The sequence below is a fragment of the Alligator mississippiensis genome, chromosome 3 (genome assembly GCF_030867095.1).
Source record: "Alligator mississippiensis isolate rAllMis1 chromosome 3, rAllMis1, whole genome shotgun sequence".
Lineage (NCBI taxonomy): Eukaryota > Metazoa > Chordata > Crocodylia > Alligatoridae > Alligator > Alligator mississippiensis.
This window is the reverse complement of record NC_081826.1, coordinates 44,636,767-44,659,604: the sequence shown is the minus strand read 5'-3', so window position 1 is coordinate 44,659,604 and position 22,838 is coordinate 44,636,767. Positions and strand designations below refer to the sequence as shown.

The 22,838-nt window shown below is 41.3% G+C and overlaps 1 non-coding gene across 5 annotated transcripts in view; it reads right to left on the bottom strand.

Annotated features, from left to right (window-relative positions):
- Positions 1-12,476: 12,476 nt before the first annotated feature.
- The window catches only part of LOC102563143 (uncharacterized), a 92,855-nt gene continuing 82,493 nt past the window's right edge, over positions 12,477-22,838 (bottom strand). For all 5 annotated transcript variants that reach the window (XR_002092886.2, XR_002092888.2, XR_002092889.2 and 2 more), the window contains one exon: positions 12,477-18,169. This is a non-coding gene — a transcript (uncharacterized LOC102563143). The remainder of the gene's footprint in view (positions 18,170-22,838) is intronic.

Below are 22,838 nucleotides of genomic sequence, written 5' to 3'. Positions count from 1 at the left end.
CTCATTTAGTTAAACTAGTGTTCCAGAGCATTTTATACTTATTATCTTAATTATAGGAGTGTAGTCATAATAAGCAACAGGTGAGACACACCTGTAAACCAGTCCTCTGAGTGTTTCACACAGGCAGCATAAATAATGTCCTAAAAATGCATGATAATGCCTGCCAGGATAATAAGGCTTTAATGTGAAATTCACACTCAAAACCTCAAAACTGTTTAAAACTACTTGTTTATTGAATTTACATAACTATTTTTGGAGCATATTTATTATTTTTTGTACAATTGAAGTCAAAGGAAAAACTAGAGTAGTGGTAAGAAAGTGAAAGTCCATTTATAATAAGCAGCAGGTGGACAAATACCCCTCCAATATACCATTGCATGACTATTTGTATTGCCACAGTGAGACAGTAAATCCTTATCCCTACTCTTAGATAATAATAATAATGAAGTAATTTACATTTAAATAGCACTTTTCCTCTGAAAGCATTTTACAAACTTAGCAAAATGATATTGAGGGATCACTTTACCTAGCTGCTGAAATGCAGCCACCTCTGGTTTGAAACACAGCAGCTGCTTAATAGCATGTTTTAACAACACTGCATGATAGAATAGGATCAGAGCAGGGAAGAAGTATTGTAACCTAATGATGTTGAAGAGGAATTGCTTGAGTTGCAGGTTAATAGAATATTGTCACTAAAAAACAGTAACCTTTAGAAAACTTGTCATAGGATGCTTAAATATCATCATTCAGTTACACCTTATCCTGAAAACAGAACCCTCAGCTACACAATACTCCTAACACTCTGCACCACTTTATTGTGAGTCTACAAAAGCAGTGATGTTCAGGCTTATCAACACACTGAAGTTAATGAGAGTTAAGAGTTCTGAGTATTTGCAGCATTGGGCTCAATTCACCATAAGGATGTTCTTTGCAAACCTAGTATTTTTGCAATTTGATGGCTGGTGACACAAAAAGAAAACCCTTTTCACGTAATTAGCAGATCATAGAAAGGAGTCAGACAAAGACCCGCCATGGCTTGGATCTGGCCTGTGGGCCATATTTTGCCCACCCCTGTTCTATCCTTTTCTCTGAGTGATTTTATAATATTTATTGCTTCATTTCTTGATTAATTTTTCTTAAGTCTTGACTCATTCATTCAACGTTCATTCCATGCTGTGCTACAGTTTCTTGCAAGTTTTGCTGTACCAAAGCTGGTAGATCTACCATTCTTCATGGAATAGTGGTTGCTTTAGGATCTGGAGGTCCCTGCTGGCTGGGAAGGCATTTTCCTGCAATAAGCTTTACCTGATAGCACTGTGTTAAGCAGAGCTTTCAAAGGTTAAGCTAAAAGCTGTAGCTGAGCCCTCTAAGTTCCTTGATTCTCTTGTCACCCCCAGCCTTTTATTTTTCTAATCATTAGAGAATTGTCCCTAATGATTCTTATTTAATCAGTACATCTCTGGAGACCTTCCCAGCTTTCACCAGCTTCTTTTGAGACATTGTTACCATAGAAATGGAAACTAAACCCAGAAAACTTTAATCCAAGATTCACTGGGCATGCCTACATATGCAATTAATGTGCATGAATTTACTGCGCATCAAATTGATATGCAGTAAACTACTTCCAGGCACAACATTACATGTGCACCTTAGTCAGGAGCAAACCGAGCCAAAGTGGAGCACTTTCGGCCAGGAAGGCTCCTGCCCTGCCCTGCTCTCCTCTCTCTGCAGCAGCTAGGGGGAGCTCTAGGGGCCCGCACCTATATAAAATCAACACCATTGGGATGATGCTAGGGCTCTGTTTACATCATACACTCCTGCTGCATTGGTCAGGCATAGGTGAGGTCCTGACCAACATAACAATGTTGGCCAGAAATTACTCAGGTAAATGCAGTTATACCAGCTGTATCACTTTGTACAAGTGTCACTTATTATACTTGGTAGCACTAATTTTGCTCCACTGACACAAAGCAGCATGTAGTTGAACTAGCTGCATCTGTGCAAGGGGGGGTCAAGTGCTTTTAGTCTAGCATAGTTTAAGCAGCAAGGCGCAGTTAGCAATGTGTGAGGCTGATACAGGCTAAAAACTGATGTGTCTTCAGGCACTCCTTTAGCAGGGGAGATAGGCTGCCGCAGTATGTAAGGGCAACAGAGCTCTTAAATTCCCAGGGACAGGAAGAGCAGCATGAAAACTGATATGTTTCAAGGGAGTCTGGTTTAGACAACCAGGTGCCAGGCTCGCTCCATAAAAGGCTGTCCCATGCCTTGGTCCCTGGCCGCACAGCGCTGTGGGCCTGAGCAGTTTGCAGCCTGCTGACACAGCCCTCCAGGATGCTGTTCTTGGAGCCTGTAGCCAGTGCACCATAGATGCTCCTTGCCCTCCCCAGAGCAGCAGTGGCCAGGGTACTGTTTCTGTGAGGTGCTCACTGACCACCTCCTCCTCCCACCCCAGCCCCTCCCCCCGGCAGTAAAGCACATGGTTGCCCACAGTGCATCCCCAAGAACACACACACTATGGACAGTTTGCAACAAATTCCAACCTTTATTTCCCTCCAGAACACAACAATAGATCCCTCCCTCCCTCCCTCCCAACAACAGACCCCTGCCACCCCAATGCACACCACCAATAAAACACTCTCTTCTCCATGAAACTGTTTATAAGTATCTTTTTGAAAGTGTTAGGTGGGGGACAGTGGGGAGGAGGCACCTACAGCATGGAGTCCAGAGGGAGGCGCCTGGGACCCCAGCCTCTGTCCCCACCATCTTGGGTCCTGATGCTATGGCAAGCTTGGTGGCTGGCCCAGGGGCGAGGGTGGGTGCTGTCAAGCCTACTCAGGCTGGTCCTCCTCCTCCTTCATGAGGCCAGGGCCAACAGGGCGCACATGGGGAGCTGGCTCTACCACGGCCAGCTCCTTCTCAGGGGCCGCATGAAGGCAGGGTGAGTGGTGGGTAGCAGGTGAGGCAGGGGGCCCCCACTAAACATGGACTGCACTCCAAGCAAGCCCCTAGTTAGAGTCACCTGGGCATGCTGCAAAGAGCTGTTTGAGTGGTCTGAGGGTGCCCAGCTCATTATACCCTATGCTGATTGTGATGGTTCCCTAGGTGCATCTAAGAATCTGGTGTGGAGCCCTGAGGTTTGAGGACATCCTGGGCAAGCCCATGCTTCCCTGCAACATGTGCTGCCACCTGTAGGGGTATTTGACTATGCTACGAGTGCCCGACCCCAGTGGCTAAGAAGGAGACTGCCACTGCCATTGATAAGTTTCTCCACATGTGACAGGCCACTGGCTGCCTAGCTGGGAGCCTGCTGGGTGCTCAATAAAGTCCTGAACTGCCTCCCACCTCCCTGTGTGATGTGGGGGGACCCTAGTGAACTTGGAGCTTGGCCAGGCAGGGAACGGAGGGGAGAGGAGAGGATGACCACCCCCCCCACCCCACCTCCCTGTGCAAGGCTCCTGGCTGCAGGCATGCAGCCCGGGGGTATGAAAGTGAGCCGGCATGGGCATGGGTTGCTGCAGTGCCCACTTCTCCCCAACCTTCCTCCCTGTGTGGGGCTTACTGGGCAGGTATGGCAGGTTCTCCCAATGGTCTGAGGCTGTCCCTGACTACAGAGAGGAGGTCTGGGTGGCTGATGTGTCCCAGGGTACTGAGGTGCAGTGCCTGGCCACCCAGGCAGTGGCTGCCTCCAGCGATGAGCTGAAGTTGGCGTGTGCAAGGGCCATCCCTGCCCTGTCCTCATCACTGGAGGTCTGCTGCTGGAGTAGCTTGGGCAGGTGGTGGCCCAGGCTGCCTGAGTTGCTGCATTAGGCTGAGGGTGGGGACCATTTCATAGATACTAGGGGCTGGAAGGGACCTCATAAGATCATCGAGACCTGCCCCCCTGCCAGAGATAAATGATAGCAGCAAGATAAACATCCAAACACCTTTTGAATCAGTCCAGAGTAGGTGCTTTGTAATGCTTAATGCACAGCAGCCCAATGCTACTGTGCAGTAGCGTATTAGCATGATTTTTGCCCGGCACGCTACTGCTCAGTATCACCAGGCCGCTGCACATTAAGCATCTTATATAGATGTGCCCACACAGAACAAAATTTTAAGAAGTGACTAGTGATTTGGGGTGACCAATTTGAAGCATTTGATTACTAGAAAGCAATGAACTCCTTTACTCTAAGATTGGACCTGCTAAAATTAAAACACAATTACCAGCCAGTTTTGCAAATATTAGCTTTTGGGAAGTAGATTTCATAGATTTCGACTGTGCAGGGACCAGGCATAGGAGCCTCAAGGGGCCCATCCCTGGAGAGTCCTCCTGGCCCATGACCCCTTGATCAGGCTCTGGCAGCCCCACTGTGTTGCAGAACACATGCTAGGCCTTGCCAGGGTCCACAGAGACCAGGATATGGTCCAAGTCCCACATGAAGGGCATGGACCTGCAGGCAGGCATGGACCCACTGCAGCCTCAGGGCATTGTCCATGACCCAACACTGCTGGCTAGACTGCTTGTATCCATGCTTCTGCATCCACTGGGCCATTGCTGCATGTGTGTGTTGGTCCTTGTCACCCTGCTAAACTGCTGCTGGACCTCAACATCCCCCCATGTGGTAATGAGGTCTGCCATCATTTATGAATTCAGTTGGGCCCCCGGCCCTGAGTATCAGCAGGTGGGGAGCCTGACATGGTGGCAACTGGCAGGGGCCTCAGGCAGTCAGGCCTGGGTTCCAGGTGGCAGCGTGGGTTGCAGGTACCTGAAGTAGTGGGGCAACATGCTCAAGGGTCAGGCTTGGGCTGGCAGGGTCTTCACTGGGCCAGTCATAGGGTCCAGGTGGTAGGATGGGTTTCAGGTGCCCGCTGCAGTGCGGCATGGTGCCTAGGGGGCAGGCTGCAGCTGGCAGAGGCCCTGGGAGGTCAGGCCTGGAGTCTGGGTGGCACATGCTCGCTGTGGTGGAGCATGGTGCCCAGAGAGCAGGCTGTGGCTGACAGGGCCCCTGGTGGTCAGGACCAGGGTCTGCGTGGCAGTGACAGGTAACTGAGGAGCTGCCTGCACCACACAGCTCCAGAAACTGTCGAGCCACATGGCAATTTGCACCCACGTCACCATCTACATGTGTTTAAATGCAGTAATGTACCACTGGATAGTATTTATATCTGACAGGACTATCCAACAGCTCATTATATTAGTCTACTGCACCCAAATTGCTGTGGAGGCTGAATAGGTTCAGGCCCTTTAGCTTCTCTTTGTAGGGCCTGCCCCACTGCCCCTTGACCATGCTAGTGGTCCTCCTCTGGACTCTCTCAATGCTAGCCACATCCCTCTTGAAGTGCAGCACTCAGAACAGGATGCACTAGTTTAACTGTGGCCTGACCAATACCACATAGAGGGGAAGAATCACATCCCTGGATCTGCTTGCAATGCATCTGTAGATGCATGACAAGGTGCAGTTAGCCTTACTAACCACTTCCTTGCATTGCTGGCTCATGATTCCAAGATCCTTTTCTGCCACCATGTTGACAAGAAGGGTGTTCCCCAGCCAATAGCTGTATTGCTGGTTCCTTCTCCCTAGAAGCAGCAACTTGCACTTGTCTGCGTTGAATTTCATCCTATTCTCATCTGCCCGCCTCTGTAATTTGTCTAGATCTAGCTGGATTCTGTCCCTCCCCTCCAGCATGCCCACCTCGCCCCACAACTTGGTGTCATCAGTGAATTTGGACAGTGTGCATTCCACACCCACATCCAGATCACTGATAAAGATGGTGTATAGCGCAGGCCCGAGGACCGAGCCCTGGGGGACTCCACTGCTCACATCCCTCCAGGTTGAAAACGACCCATCCACCATCACTCTCTGGGTGTGACCACCTAGCCAATTTGCCACCCATCTGACTGTGTAGGCATCAATGTCACAGTCACCAAGTTTTTTTAAGAGAATGTGGTGGGAAACCATGTCAAAGGCCTTCTTAAAGTCCAGGAAGATGACATCCAACCCGACACCTTCATCCAGGGACTTTGTGACCTGATCATAAAAAGAAACCAGGTTAGTCAGGCAGGACGTGCCCTCAATTAACCCATGTTGGTTTCCCCTGAGCATTACCTCCCCTGCTGGGCCCTTGCAGATGTGCTCCTTGATAATTTTCTCACAGGTGTTCCCAAGAACCGAGGTAAGACTGATTGGCCTATAATTGCTGGGACCCTGCTTTCTCCCCATTGTGTTTATTGAGTGTCCCTACACTTCAGAATGGTTGTAGGGGCACTTTAACTAAAGCTCATTAAATGAGCTTTAGTTAAAACGCCCCCACTGCCATTTTGAAATGCAGGACACCGAATACATGAGATGTTGCAGGTGCTTTAATTAGAGTGGCTCTTGAAAGCCCATCCCGGAGCATGACTAAAGACACCCAAAAAGACAAGGGTCACTCTGGAGAGATATTGGGACAGATCCTGAGCATGGAAGGGATCATACAAAAATCCTCTCATAGCTAATATACTGTTTTCTGTTCTTGTGTTATCCTCAAACAGAAATAAAGGGAAGTTCAAGTTGTTTCAGAACTAACTAAAATCTTTTAAAGTTTACCTTGAGTCAGTCTGAGCTCTATGCTGTGTAGTGGTTTATAATCTGGGCAGCTATCTCCTACACAGTAGTCCATCATCTGACTCCAACTGAGACATTTCCTTTGCTTCTAGCCTAAATCAGATTTAAACTCAGTCCTTTTAATCACCTAATGCATTTGCTCAGTTCATCACCTGGGCCTTCTCCTCCCCTTCCCAATTCAGGCTTGTCTTATTTCTGCCTCCAGAGCATTGCTTATTTACAGCTAACTCTTAGATAGATCCTGTGAGCTCTAAAGGCACAAGAAGAAGACTATACTACATATCCTAGGCACCCCTGAGGGTGAGGCAATAATGATGGAAACAATGCCTATCTTCTTCCTCGCTGCCATGCAAATGAAATTGAGTACAGTTTGTACTGACCTGGTGCCAGCAGGAATGACCCAAGCCCACCATCTGTCTTTCTATACTGCAGCTCTAATACAAGCTCTAATACAACTCTTCAAATGAGTTATTACAATGCTACAGCATTAGTCAGATCATTTTTGTTCTCAAAGGGATCGGTGCCTGTGGCATAATTCACAGATGTCATGCAATGGCACTGTAAGGCATCATCTTCCAAGTTCTTTCTTCTTCACTTGCAAGCAAGTTTTGGTGCTCAGAGAGAGGTACTGGGTCATTATTTGGTTTGGGTTATGCAAACCTTTCCAAAGATGTACATTCAGTGGAAAGGGACTGAAGTGGGCAGCCCAAAGGTGCCCTCCGCCTTGGGCTCTGCTTAGAGTCAGTTCTTGAGGGAAGTTGCTCCTTGGGAAAAAGGCACTGCTGTTTAGTTGATATTCCTGAAAGAAGGAATTGCCTGCCATTCTATTTGACCATCTTGTTTCAGGACTGTGTAAATGAAGCAAATTCATATCCAGCCGCATATAAGTGATTTCTCCTTCACTATAAAGCTGACAGGCCCACAGACAAGTAACACAAATGTCAGAACAGGCCACTTCTGTTAGAAGAAGGTACAAAAATATCTTTTTCAGACTGTCTACAGAGTAAATCATGATGCTTTACTACATTCTCCATGCCTAAGGAAAGATGTGGTATCTGCCACAGAATAAGGAAGATGGAAATGGGAGTGAAAGCACCAGTTTCAAAACCAAGCCACTACACAAATGGAAGTAGCTTTGTCAGATGCCATGAGACAGTAGACTAAAAAGTAGCAAACATGCAATGAATGTGTAAATTTTGATCATTCAGTTGGGTAGGTGGCTGTTTGGGGTCATTTCCCTGTGCCTGCCTTTGATTTAATTTGAACTTGACTGTTGTCAACTCCTGCCTGCTTTAACTATTGTGATTATCCTGTCAGTTTCAGGATCAATCTACCATAAAGTCAAGTTTCATTTTGTGAGAGAAGAGCTATCAAATAAGAGTTCCACTCACATGATATCTCTTGTATTTGTTGAGACATCAGATACACAGATCTTGGTGGCATCTAAAAATGCTGCTTAAGAATCTAGTTTTAATATTTGGCTGATGGGAAAGAACAAAGAGCCTCATTTCTGAAGCCCTTTAAACAGCAGCAAGCTTAGAGTTGTGTAATACTGTGTGGAAAGATGAATGTTGCCCTGTCCCTGACAGACAACGAATCGGAGGCAGACATCATTAGTGCATATCACACCCCTCCTTCAGAGCTGGAGTCTCCACTCATTCTTTGGGAAAAGAAGTAAAATGTTTCCTATAAAAAAGCTGCTTTGCCCCAGATCTATAGGTATAGCTTACTGTGGTTAGCCTGTTACAAGTTTTAAGCCTTTTTGCAAAATACCTGATATATGGCCAAGATGTGGCTACATTCATAAATGCACACTCAGCATTGTATTATGGTGCGCATGTCAGCATATGCAGTTCCCATTAGAACAGAATGGTCACTTTTTCATGCAGAAAAACTTCTGAGGTTCAGCGGTGAAATGGAAACTTCCAATGGACCCCCTCAGGGCCAGATCCTGAGAGGGTGCAGTGGTTAGATGCACCCTCCTTTCAGTCTATGACACTGTAGAAAAGCAGCCAGGGACTTTAAAATAGTCCTCAAATCAGGTAAAAAATTCCTCTCCCTCCCTTTGCCTCCATTCTCAGTGCCACCTGCTCACCCCTCCCCTTCCCTCCACCCCCTCTCCCTTGCTCACCACTGCTGCTGTCCTTGGTTGCACCAGGGGCACGGTGGGGGAGGCTCTTAAGCCACTTCTGTCTACTCTAGCAGGGCTCTGTAGGGAGCTGGGCTCAGCAGCAGCTATAGGCAGGTTACTTCTCCCTGCCTGATCCCCCTTGGTGTTCCCTACTAGCTTGGGAAGAGGCACAGGAAGGGGACCCATCTGCTGCCACAGCTGCTGCCACCACTGCCTTTGGCCAAGCCTGGCTGCATGTGCAGCACTGGCAGGCAAGGGAGAGGGGAATGGGAAGAGAAAGGAGGGACATGTTTCTGAGCACAGAGAGGGAGGGAGTGGGGAGAGAAGATTCTTAAATGATTGAGAGACTTAAAAAAAGACCCCAGTTGCTGTTCCCACAGTATGGTCTTCCCATACTGATGTAAGGGGGAGGCTGGGAGCAGAGGGGCAGCTGCCTCTGTAGCAGTGGACGCTGCTCCTGCACTCCACCCTCCCCCCCTTTATAAAATCCTTGGTTACTAGCCCGTGGATCCTCTCACCATTATCTTGAGGTCATATTGCTGCAGGAGGAGTGTAGGAGTGTACTGTTTGGTGGTACACCTGTGCCTAATGTGGACTCCTGAGAATTGATAAGCTTAGAGACCAGGGGCCTGGTCTTTTAGTCTTACTTCTCTTCTCTCATGAGATACAGCTTAATCTTATTGTTGGCGAATGCTGAAGGCCTCTTATTTCTGCCTGTATCTATCTTGATTCAGTTGGAGCTGTATTGTCCAGGAATCTGAAACGTGCTTCTGTCTCTTGCTCTGATATAGCCCAAGTATAGGCATTGTACTTTAGAAGTTCATTCCATTTGGGACGCTTTTCTAAGCCTCACCACTATTTTGTATTTAAGTGGGTTGGGTCTCTCTCCATCTGGTAGCAGGCATTAAATACGGAAGATACTTCCACTTTGTGGGAAAACCATAGAGCCCAGTAGGATGGTGAACAACCAACCCAGACACATGTTATGGCATATTTAATCATCTCTGCACCCCATAGACTGATACACAGCTGACCTTGGGGTGATAAGTTATATATACATGGTAGATGAATTAGATATATCTGTTTTGGGGGCTTTTAAAGGGGGAAAGAGAGAGACATAAAGGGGCTTTACAGCTATAGCCTAAAGTTCAGCTGAGTATTGATGGCTTCATTGCATGATCATCTGATTAGTAGAAGGGCAATACTATATTTTATGCATAAACCATTAGAAGTTTTATTTTTAATTGTTTTCAAGTATTGTACTCTTTATCAATATGTATGTAACCATCAGCCCTGAGTGAGGGGTAGCTCACCCCTCAGAACAGACCACATGGTGGTTAGTTTGAGGGTGTAGCATAAAGGGTTTATCAGTAGGTGTACGAGATAGCCACAGCTATGAATAACACTAGTTTTCTCAAATGTGCTGATATGGCCTCTCTGTCACACAGCACCACATATTCCAAATTGCCACATATGGGGTAGATTAGATATATAATTGACATACAGATTCTCTCTTAACATTTAAATTATTCGAGTGAATTGTCTTTCAGGCACCTTCATCTCTCTCATGGTATCTGGCTGAAAAACTCTGAAGGCATAAAGTAAATCTTGTTCATCAAGCATCTGGACATTTTAGCCTCTCTCTTTTCTTCATGCCATATCTCTAAAGTCTCTTGTAAGAGCAACAACAAATTTGAGCATATGCTTTCCTTGGACAAAGAGCCTATATAGCATTTTCAGTTGCAAAGGATTTTTTTTTTAATTTGAGGTGGAAGAAAGGTATGCTTATCTATAGTGTGAAGATACTCTCTCATTTTAACACTACGAAGTCTGGTATATTTGACCAAATTTTGTACCTCAGCTGAGAACAAGGCAACTTTTCTGTGAATTAAAAGCAGTATAGCAGCTTGCTGCCTCCGAGCCTCTTCAACCAGGCTTTTACCACCCCTGAGCATCTCTCAGCAAGCGTCAAAAATATGCAGTCTTTTAAACTTGATGGCTTTTGCTCCCTGGAGCATATCCCAGCATGCCCTAATATAATACAGTCTTTTAACACATAAAGCAAATAACAACAACAAAAAGTTATTGGCCTGGATACTGGAAAGGGTCCACTTTCAGCCCTCCTTATAGCCCAGAAGTATCCCACCTCTGGGGCTTCTCCTCTGTACCTCCCGCTGGTTCTGCTTTCTGAGATTTTTGATTCCCAGGGCACCCTGAACTAACCTTCACAGCTGCACTCCCTCACCAAGTTGCCTGCCTCCTCTTAGTGGGGGCAGGCCACCTTGTTCCAGGCAGGTTCATGGTTATTTTGTAAGAAGAAATCTTTGAAGTATTTTCATAAATAATGCAACTACTTTTTAAGTCAGTGCAATATCTCATATATTAAAGTTTAGCATGTATTTCAGTGTTGTATGAAGGCCTTTATGGATAAGGCAAAGACATTCAGATAGCTATTAACAAGCATAGATCAATTTGTAAGCTGCTATGTTGTAAAGTAAAACATAGAAGTAAAGCAGTTATAAAATACTGGGATGTGGCACACATTTAAATTAATTCTTAGCTTCAGTAAAGATTGGGAACAGCCCTCCTGCGTTCTTTGTTTATCACTGTCTGCTAGCATTTGAAGGACAGATACAGTGGCACAAAGGTAAAGAATTGCTTGAGAAGAGCAGCTTGAGAATGGCTGTGATTAATGAACAGATAAAGACACATATGATTGCCTGCCTTTTTAGAATGAATGCTACCAGCTCATTAAGCTGGTGAGAACTCTTGAGACAATTGTTATAAACAGCCTTGTCTTGAGTTGAAAATGGTAGCATCTTATTTCAAATTAGATGACAACCTGAGGGAGATCTTTAGAAACTGCATCCTTCACAGTGTGGACCAGTTTCCCCCCAGCTGGGTGTAATATGCACACTTGCTGGGGGTGCACTCTATGCCATCTTCCTGGTCGTTGATGAAGATATTGAACAAACCTGGTCCCATACTGGCTTGTGGGGCACTCCAGTTGATATCAGCTGCCAAACAGAGCCATTGATTACTACCCTTCGAGCCTGACCATCCAGCCAGCTTTCTACTCACCTTACAGTCCATTCATCCAACCCATAACCCCTTAGCTTGCTTGCAAGCTCTTGTTTCTCTTTTGCAGAAGGATTGTGCCAGCAACATGTTCTCAGAAATACTGGATCATTTATGACTGAGCAAGGGACAGAATATCTGCTCTATTTCCCTCAGAGTAGACTAGGGCATAAATTGTAGCTCAAGAGTCACCACTCATTTCCTAGACACCCTTACTCTACAGGGAAATAATCTTCTACTGATTTACATCAGTAGCAAGTTAGTTTCCCATCAATAATCACTCAGGCTGATTCACACTAGCCCATTCCTAAGGTCATTCCTGAGGGGCCATGACTAATTCCCCCACCCCAACAGAACTAAAGACATTGGTCAAACACGTTTCAATGACCCATGCAAGATTTTTATCAGTCAGTCATTCTCTTCACTAGCCTTCTTCCACCTAACTCCATCTATGCTCTTAAATTCTCACATTGTCTCCAAATTTAGCTAAAGCCCTAGTTCTTGACTTTGCACCTCACTTTCTCCAATCTCCACAAGATCCAGACTCCACATTTGGCCCACCTCTATAATGGCTCTCAACACACAAATTTTGGAAGAGTTTGGAGTATGATCTGAACTTTGTTGCTTGGGCTTTACCCACATTTTGCATGATTTAGGAAGAAAAAGACATGGCACCAAGTAAATTGTTTGAATGTTTTTTGTTGTTTATTTTAAGCTTTACATGCAAAACTAGTATAACAATTATATTTCCAGAAATTATAAAATATATCACTGAATCACTATCCATGCAAAGGGAACCTTTGACATGAACTATCCTTCACAATCATCAGTTATTTGATTGGTCCCAATATTTATAGTTCACCGTTACAACTGCCAAAACTGGCAACCACCAAGATTGTTGTCTCAATTAGGGACAGTAAACAGATTGTCCCATTTTTAATGAAAAAATCTAAAATGTAATACTTCACAGTTTAACATGTTTATTCATCTAAACGAGCTAAAAAATAATGGTGTGACATCTGTTTGAGAGACACTGGTACCTAGCATTTTGGCTGTCTCCCCACCAATTTGGTTGTCATTAGGAATAAAAAAGAGAGTAGAGGATGCTGTCAATTAAATCCATTGACAAACTATCAAAATTCATTTTGTGTTCTTGAAAATGTGTGCCCCATATATAGCATAGTAATTTAAAGCAAACTATATAGTAGGATGAAGGGAAAAAACATTGTACTGCAAAAAAAGAGCTAGTCTGTTGTTTCTCTCTCTCTCCCCCTTATTGAGGGTGTCAACACACTGAATGTTGTTATGAGCGTAAGAATACCCATGATCTTTGCCAGTTTATTCATCTCAGATTTATTTCTCAAAGTACAGGCAAAATCCTTTAGAAAGCTGTTCCAGTGTACATTTCTGCTATCTTACTGATGTGCCACATTGTTATTTCCTGGGCCGCAATCATCATAATAATTGTACTAGCTTAAGTAAAATTCTAAATGCCATCTGAATCCGCAATATTCTGTTTGCTGGCTTTCTAAATTGGGTTATCTTGATTTCAAGTACATTCTCTTTCTGAGGACTTGCATCAATGCACTTGACCTTGACCATTAAGGGTTCACTTGCGTCTAAGAGACACAGTTCTACTACACTGGAGCAGTACACAGTACTGCCACACTGGCACACTGCTTACTTGCAAAAGGAGATTCTTAATCTGCTAGCCTTAAATAAGATGAGCCCTGTGCTTGGTGTTAAATTTCACTGATAGGCTGTGGATCTTTTAATAGGGTTTTGCCCTGCACATTTTAAATAAGACAGTTTAAATACTGCTTATTTTCAAATCTAGTCTGTGGCTACATTGACTAGTCAGGTCAATATTACTCTGAATACTCAAGCAAGTACAAAATATCTCATATATTCTCATGTAGCTGTAATGTTCCAATACTTCAATGAATATGTTGTTGCTGCTGCAACTGATGGGATGTATTGACGTAGCTATGATATATACTAGATTACGTGGGTGTCTATATGGGATGCCTCAATAATCTTTAAATAAAGCATCCTTCAACAAAACTTTAAATAAATCTCTGGGGCCCTTTAGAGAAGTATGTAATGCATATCTTCTCATTCTAATAAAATATACTCATGGACTTCTGTGAACATATTAAAAATGTTTGCTTTGGAAAGTCTATCATATTCACTGTTCATATCATCATAACAACCACAATGGGGTTTTGCACTTCTGTTATACTCATGGAACTGTTCCCTGGTCTGCTGCTGTTCATATTATTAGAAAAAAAAGTACTGGCAAAGTTTTATTGACCAAGATAATTGTTAGCATTATACTCCCTCTAGAGAGAAAAATCTTCCTGGCTAGGGATGAAAAATCTTCACTAGTCTTACTCCTATGGAGAACCTAGAGCCATCTGCCACTTTTTCCACAATGGGTCTGGTCAGTCAAGCAAGTTTCCCAAGTAGCTTCTATTAAGCTAGAACCCCAGTTGCAGTTTATATATTTACTGCCTAAAGAGAAGGCAGGACCAATAATAAAGCATGCTCAGTGTTGGGAGATGAATACTCTGGGGTGTCACTGCCTCATGGAGTTTGGTTAATGATGTGACCAGCACCCTTTACGTAAAACAAGCCATATGAAATGATGCTCAGAATATATTCAAATCAGTGTGATTTTCGTGACAAACAAAATGGAGAAATTCTCATTGTAAACATAAATGACCACTATTAAGACTGGCTAGGAGACATATGAATCTCTTTTTGTTACGTTTTCAATATGTAAGTCCTAAAGTTCATTCTAATACAAGTTTAGTGCCTAGAATCACATGGACTGTTCCATATTTCATAAACATTAGTGAGCTTTAATTGGTAGCACAGCTCAAATGTGAATACCATGCTGTGTGGGCCAATGGTATAGCCTTCCAAATGTATCTACCACTGCAGTATAGATCCCACTAATAAAAGCTCCTAAGAACTTCCAGTAAAACGTACTCATACGTACTCATTTTATGATCATTAAAATAGCCATTGAGCTACTGTTACAGAGACAAATGGCTAAAAAAGCTGAGATTGATCCTGATCTCAGATATGCATATACCTATAATTAAAGAAAAAAAGTATATTCACCTAAGGTACTGAAAATGATCTCCATTTAAAGGTATCAGAAGTGGATGCTGTAAATGCTCCAGAAAGCATATTGGCTGAGATAACCACAGGTCAGATTTTGACCTCCCATTAATACAAATCAGGTGTCATTGTACTGAAATCAATGGAGCCAGCATAAGAGAAGCAACACCAGAATCAGGTCCTATTCAATACATTTGTGCTTATGTAGTCAAAAAACAAGTGTCTGGTTTGACTGAAGGTAGGAGCTTTTAGCTCTACACACTTGTTACAAAATTAGCATTCTCCTGTCTTTAATGAGTGTACTAACAGCATGACTTATATTTCACATTGTATTTGCTGTGATATTTTCTTTGCATCTCCATGTACATTGGTTTGGACCTCTGCAGGTATTCTAGCAATAGGGGACTCTCTGGTTACATGTGACTTAGTTATTTCTTTCACCTAAAAGACTCAAATACAAACAGCAGACCTTGAGGGCATTGTGGACTTCCGCTCCATAAACCAATGAGTTGATTTCACTAGTGAAATTGTTGATATATACAGTTTCATTTCACTAGTAACTCTCATAATACAGGGAAAGTTCTAATAATTTCAAGTTACTCTTTATGTTAGAAATATCCTATTTAAAAGTTTACTGTTTCAGAACACAATATACAAGGGAACATTTATGAATGGAATGATAATACTGTACACTTACAGTGCATGTAACACAAAGCGCAGTGCAGCTATTAACTAAAGAATCCCTATAAAATACATAGGTTTTTGTAGAAAGTGGATGTTGCTCATGCAAAACAGAAGAGAGGACAACAGTTCTGTGTGACATCTGGCATGGCACTTGATGAAGTGACAGGCATGTCACACTCCAAAGGCCAGCTTGTGATATGCCTTTCCTGACACTGAAAGAAATGCCACATATCATAAAAAGCACGTTGCCAAAAATGCAGTGTGTTGCAATATATTTGGCAATGTATGTAAGTATTACTGGACTCTACATAATGTGAATATATGAGTTGCAGGATTTTCTGACTGCAATTGGTCATAATTACGGAATGAAAAATGCTATATTTTCTCACATACAATGCACCCTATGCACCCCAGAATAAGATAAGCACCTTGTTTTTAAAAGGCAAATGAAGAAAAAAAATCTTAACTTGTAGTAAATAACTGAGTTGTGACAAATAGGGAGCCAAGCTTATTCACTGTTTTGCTCCCTGTGGATTGTGTGCAGATATTATTATCACTTTTTACTGGTAAGAAGCAAAAACCACTCTTACCATATTTCTCACATACAGAGTAACCATACTCCAATTTCCAGCAGCTGGGTTTTTGGAAAAAGATACATGTTGTATGTAAGAAAATATGGTACATGTATGCTGTTTTGTTTCCATACATGTATTAGAGATGCTGTTATATTCTGCATTTTTTGATGGGCTGTCTGGTGTTACACAACTCAGTATGTGGAACATAACTGATAAAAAGTCTGTCCTTACCCAATCAATGTATCTTGGCACAGATATGGCTTAAAATAAGTCATATTGATTTAAGTTCCTAAACTGGGCTTTAACTAGTGATAATGGAATTATTAATATATTATTATATGCTAGAATATTAATTTTAATTATTTTGCTTCCTTTTGTCTCTAAAATGACAATATTAGTCTAACTACCTTGAGCACTTCCTCAATGGGTCAGTAAACTTCTTACTGGGAAATACGTTTAATTTTTAGCTCAAGACTCTTATATAAGATAAAACAGGGCTAATTTGATGATAGATTCAGGATTTCTTTAACCCCTCTAAAAGAAAATCTACCAAACCTACACCACTGAAGGTAGTAGGGGTGTTTTTTTTTTTCTTTCCGTGCATTGATTTAAAGAAAATAAAAATCAGAACAAGTGAAATGCTGACCATATTTTTCAAGAACACAAATATGACGGCCTTTCGCATCACAGGACCTGTAAACAAAGATACACCACAAACCAAACAGGACAGTATAAAACCTAAATTGAACAGACCTCTCTACAGGTGCTTTGATCTACCTCCTTTTTCAAGTTGTTTGCATTTGTTTAGTAGAGTGATCAGAAATAAACTCTATGCTACACATTCAGAATAGTACTTTGCAAGAATGAAAGGATACTATTCCTTAGGAATATGCAAGAAAACGTTTGTTAGCAGATACCACCCTTTGCATTGGTTTGATGAAAATGATTGTATAACTGGAAAACAATTTTTACCACATCCTCTTAAGAAGAAGGGCAGGCTGATATTGCAGGAGGCAGAATAGTATAATTAAAATATAATTTCTACTTTATTTTAATAATAGAGCAATACACTAATTAAAATCAACATTGTCTGAACTTTCTATTTACACCAGCTTAGACAGCACAGGAGGCAAGGAACTCTGTTTCAGAGGCATATGTGACTGTTCAAGCTTCTGTCATCCAGGTGTCCTTTTCTTACAGAGCACATGTGCACTGAACAGTTGGCAAAAGGATGAAAAAGATTATTGTAGATATACGAGTATACAGAATCTAGGATGACATAAAATAGGCCCATACAGGAAATGAGAGATCGCTCCTGAAAAGACTTTGACCTATGACTTTTCTGTGTGTATGACAGAAAGAGCTGGGGAGAGAGAGAGAGAATGAGAAATTGAAGATGTGCTCTCAGTATAAATCAATGAAACATGTTTTATTTGGGATTTGTGTTTTCTTTTAGATGTAATAAAAATCTAGTATAGCTATTGGGAAATTCGGATTCATGGAATGGGTGCATGACTCGTCAGAGGTTAGCATCTACCCTTTTAGATACCAGTAATTATAACGCAAAAAACTGTTTTTTTACATGAAAGTTTTCATTCAGAAAAAGTAAATAATATAAATTGGTCACTTTATTCAAGTATACCATTCAGTAATCATACTGTAGGGCTTCTGTGCTTCCTGATAACCAAAAAAGCTTTGTTTCACCAGTTTTTTTCCCTATTTTGCAGATTCAGAACACCAGAGAGGCTGAGATATTGCAAAGTATCATTGTGTAGTAAGCCATACCATTTCCTACAGCTGTGTTGTTGCACTGTGTGGTTCCGTGTAGTATTGTTCAAGGTAGATGCTTTTTCCCAAAGAGAACACTGCATCTGCTAGTTTTCATCTGGATCCAGATCAAGGTCAACTTCATTGGAAAGGTTAAGATAAAAGAAAGCGTAGAAAGCCAACAGAAATACCAGTATAGCTACAAGGACAAGGGCAACTTCCTGTACAAATGAGAAAATGTAAAAATGATATAATGTTAGAGACAACGTCATCATTTCAGATAAATCAGGAATAAATGTTATTTTCCTTTTAAATAAATCTCAAAGAAGTCTCATCAGATGATATTATTTGCACAGCCAGATGGCATTTTAAAGAACCCTCCTTTACTGCCACCAGTCTGACATGTCATCAAGCATTTAGTTACTTCCATGGAATGGTCAGATTTTGGTGGGCGAGATGCATCCTTTAGGCAATCAACACAAAATTCATGAAAATAGGTTTTAATGAAAATCTGAACCATGAATTTAGATGGTGCTTGGCTATTTGCACCTTTTATTGCAATGAGATTGCTTTTTGGTAATGTACTTTTAAATCATTAACAAGACGCATACTGTACAGAAAAAAAAATCGGTGAGAAATGGTATTCCCAATTCTTAATCTGTTATAGGTCTGATCTGCAAGATCCTTCAAAACAACATAAACATTTTCCACATTCCTTACTTACGTAATCCTGGCAGAAAGCAGGAGTTTGCACTAGAAACTTCAGAAGATCCCAACCTTCCGTAGCTTCCTTGATTAATATAAACAAGTCTTTTGGAGGTTTAAAATTTGACAAATGCTTTGGTAGCAAATGCTTTCCCCGGTATATCAACTGTCTCTTAGGCTGTAAATAGACATCATATTTGATGTAGTCTTGACTGTCCCAGGTTTTGACCCAGCTCAAAACAAGAGGGGTACAATCACATTCACAAGTAACCTTTCAAAACTGCATTGCTCTGCCAGTAAGTGGGCAGTGACAGCACACAGTCTGATCAGCTTGTTAGGAAATGACCTCCCAGAAGCACACCACAATGTTTGGGGGAAACAAAGCACTAGCAGATCTTACCCCTCTTACTTCAGCAGGCCTGAAACAGGATAGGGGTCTTGTATGTTTGTAAGATCCTGGGTCAAATGCAACCTCTATTTACAGCCACCTATTCTGTTTTAGGGCCAGAATCTCTTTCTTGGCTTGGACTTTGGATCTCGAATGTGTTAAATCAAAGTACAGCCATCTACTTTATAATACTACCTCTTTAAAATATGAAATGCTTGGCTTCCAAAGAAAATATTATGTAATAAAGAGTTGGATATTTTCAGTTTCCTGGAAAATACAACTAAGGCCCCCATTACAAGTTACATCTATTACACAATTACCTGGTTAACTGTGCAATTAATTTAGACTGGCTATATGTGTAAATTAACTATGGCACCTTAAAAAGGTCCAACCAGCTTTAAAGTTACTGCTAGAAAATACATAATAACATTACAGCTAGTTTCTATCCAGCTTTAATTTGCACGCGCAGCCTGTGCCTCTGTGGCTGGGAGACCACAGTTGTTGCCATTTCCCAGCTGTGGGGATGGCCCATGGCTGCTGGGGCTAAGAGTTCCCTCAGTTGCCGGACTCTCAGGTGCAGGAGGTGCCTATTTACAGTGATCCCAGGCTCCCTGTGTACTGGCAATAAGTCATGATAGGATTTTGATGCTGGATCCTACAATCATGCCTCCTACTATACACGTGGCATGGTAGGAGGTCTGGTTGTGTGGATCTTGCATTAGATCCCATCACGCCTTTACCTGCACATGTAGAAAGGTCCATAGTCTCCTACATTATGCACTGTTCACTATAATTTTCTCAGGCAGTGAAATATGGAGTACTGTTTTAAATACTGTGCTGCATATGCCATAACATATGCCCAACATAAATGGAAATTGTCACTACTACTGTTGATAATACATATTAATTCATTACCTATTATTATAATTTATTATTAAAATCATATATTGGGGGTCCTAAAATTGACCAACCCAACTCCTCCTCTCTACATTTAAAAAACAACTTTTCCCACAGGCCCATCTGCAATCTGCACAAACACAACCCATCCATATACCTAAAAGGGCAGAAGGACCAAACTGCAGAATGAAGCAGGTATATACTGAAGGTAATCTGTACAAGAAAAACTAACAGGGTGTTAGATGAATACTGTCAGTGAAAGAGATACACTAGGCAGGAGCACAATGGGTAGGCCACTGGACTAGACTCAGATCTTGGTGCTGACCCCATCCTTGTGAATCACTAACTGAGCTTACAAACCCGAAAGAGTTAAAACTCTTGTGCTAGCTCCATTTTAAAGCCTGGCCATAACCTGGCATTCTTCTATAGAACAGCTGCATTCTGGCATTGTTCTATAGAGCAGCACTTCATTTGCATTTACATGAATGCATTTTAAATTTTATCAGAATGTTGGATCAATAATTCAACATATGCCATCTAATAAACTTTGAAATATTACTGCTTATTGGCTTATGCTCTATATGAATTGCTGTTCTATAGGAACCTTGGCTTTTTGGATGACTTTAATTTAGAAGTATTTTTATATTTTTTAACAAATGTTCACATTGCTTCTATTAATTCACTTGTGCCTTTTGCTATATAGATCCTGACTATAATTTTTTTCATTAGAATTATACCATTACTTGAACCTTATCATCATCTTGATTTTATATTATTTGATAAAAAAGAAAATTACATCTAATTTATTAATATATTAGATGAAAGAGATTTTTGCTTTGTTGAAGTTGCAACACGTCAGTATCTCAAAAGGATATGGCAGCATCAGACAGGTTTCATTTATTTCCTTGTATCCACAGCTGTGCTCCCAGACCCATCTGGCCACACAGCTACTAATCTTAAGAGGATGTAATAAACAAGTGACACACAACTGCAAGCTCCATCTGCTCAGGAAAGTGGACAACAAAACCATACAATACAGCCACCGTTCACTGTGACACAGAAAGAAAATGCACTCTAGTATTAAAGTTTTCCTCTTGTTTGGATGCAATGCTTTCCACACTGTTACAGTTGACCCTTCTCCATTTTCCCCCAATCTCCCTTATAAAATTCTTTGAGTTTCATAAACCAACTTTTTGAAAATGTTTATGCTGAAACAGTATTGCCTGGGAACTGTATCAGAAGATCTAGATTATACCTCTAGGTCTCCAATGACTTGCATGACTTTAGGTTAATGCACCTACCTTATCTGTGCCTTATTTTTATCTTATATGAAGGAACAATAATATTATTTCTTTTCTTACAGGGTATTAAAACGTGGGTGGGAGGCTAATGTTTCTTAAGCATTAACAGTGCTTACAATTCAAGTCTCTCACAGGAAGGAATTGACTTCAAGCTTGAGAATATTACAAGCTTAATTTTTAGTTATTGAGAATTATAGCTTCTTTTGTTAAGCAATGAACTGAGGACACATGGTTTGCAATTAGGCATATGCAGTCTTCTATTGTCTCAGAATTGTACCAGGTTTATGAACTTTACAGCTTATGAACTTTACAAATAAAACTACTTTACCATGAAATATAGGACTTAAAAACCTACGAAGCTGCTATACTTTTTTGCAACAAAAATAAACTATGTTGGTATAATTTATTATCTATCTATCTATCTAGGCAGATAGCTCTCTCTCTCTCTTTCTCTATATATATGCCTTTGCCATTTGTATTCTAGACCAAGCATAAAAGTAAAATGTAAAAATACACTATTTGGCAAATCTAGTTCCTGCTCTTATGATCCCTCCCTCCCCAAATTCATTTTACTCAGAGGATTTCACTATGAATAATTAACTCTCATAGAAAAAAAAGAGTCCTATAGAAATAAACTGAAAATGATCATCAGGTTTTGAATAATTTTCTGAATTTTCTATGTTTTTGGAACACTTTTCAGAGGACAGTACTGAATTCACCTCTATTAAGTTCCTTAGATCTTTTCTGTAGTGACAACATACTTAATTGATTATTGTATACAAAAGGCTTTATATTTCTCTCATTTTTGCCAATTTTACAGGTAAAAGATAAAATAATAGACAATAAACATAAAATAATAAATGATAACACAAAGCTCTCTGTTATCAATCTGTTATTTACTGTTATCAATTATCAAAATTACTGGTTGCCTAGATATTAGTGATGATGATCTGATTACATCTACCTTATGCATACAAAATATGGCACTGACAATTAATACATATATTTGGAATTTAAAAGGTTTAAAGAAACTGTTGGCAAAACTGACTAGGAACATAAATGTATTGCAGGAAGTATTAACAAAAGCTGGGATTGTTCAAAGATATCCTACTGGTATGCTCAAAAATCCACAATTTTACAGACATGGAAAAAAAAGTTACAGTGGGCAAGAAGCCATCCTGATTAAAAGAAGATGTGCAAGATCTGATAACACAGAGGAAAATGATAGATCAAGGAAGAAAATGTCAAGTAAACGATGAATATAAACTGCAAGTTAAAAGAGGAAGACATTGTTAAAGGAAGCCAAATAACCAACGGATGATCAATGGATAAGCCATTTAAAAAAATTTAAAACTACTAGGAACAAGAAAACCATAGGCTGGGTATAGATTAGATGTAAAACTGTAAAGCGCGATCTACAAAAGTCAGAAAGGTTCAACAGCTATTTTTGTTCTGTATTTAGAATGAAGCAGGAAATTTCCATTTCCTATGATGTTGTTGCTAGAATAGAAAGTTTACTATCTGTAACAAAGAAAGATGCAAGTCAGCAACTGCTAAAATTAAACATTTTTAATCAAAAGGTCTGGCTAACTTACACCT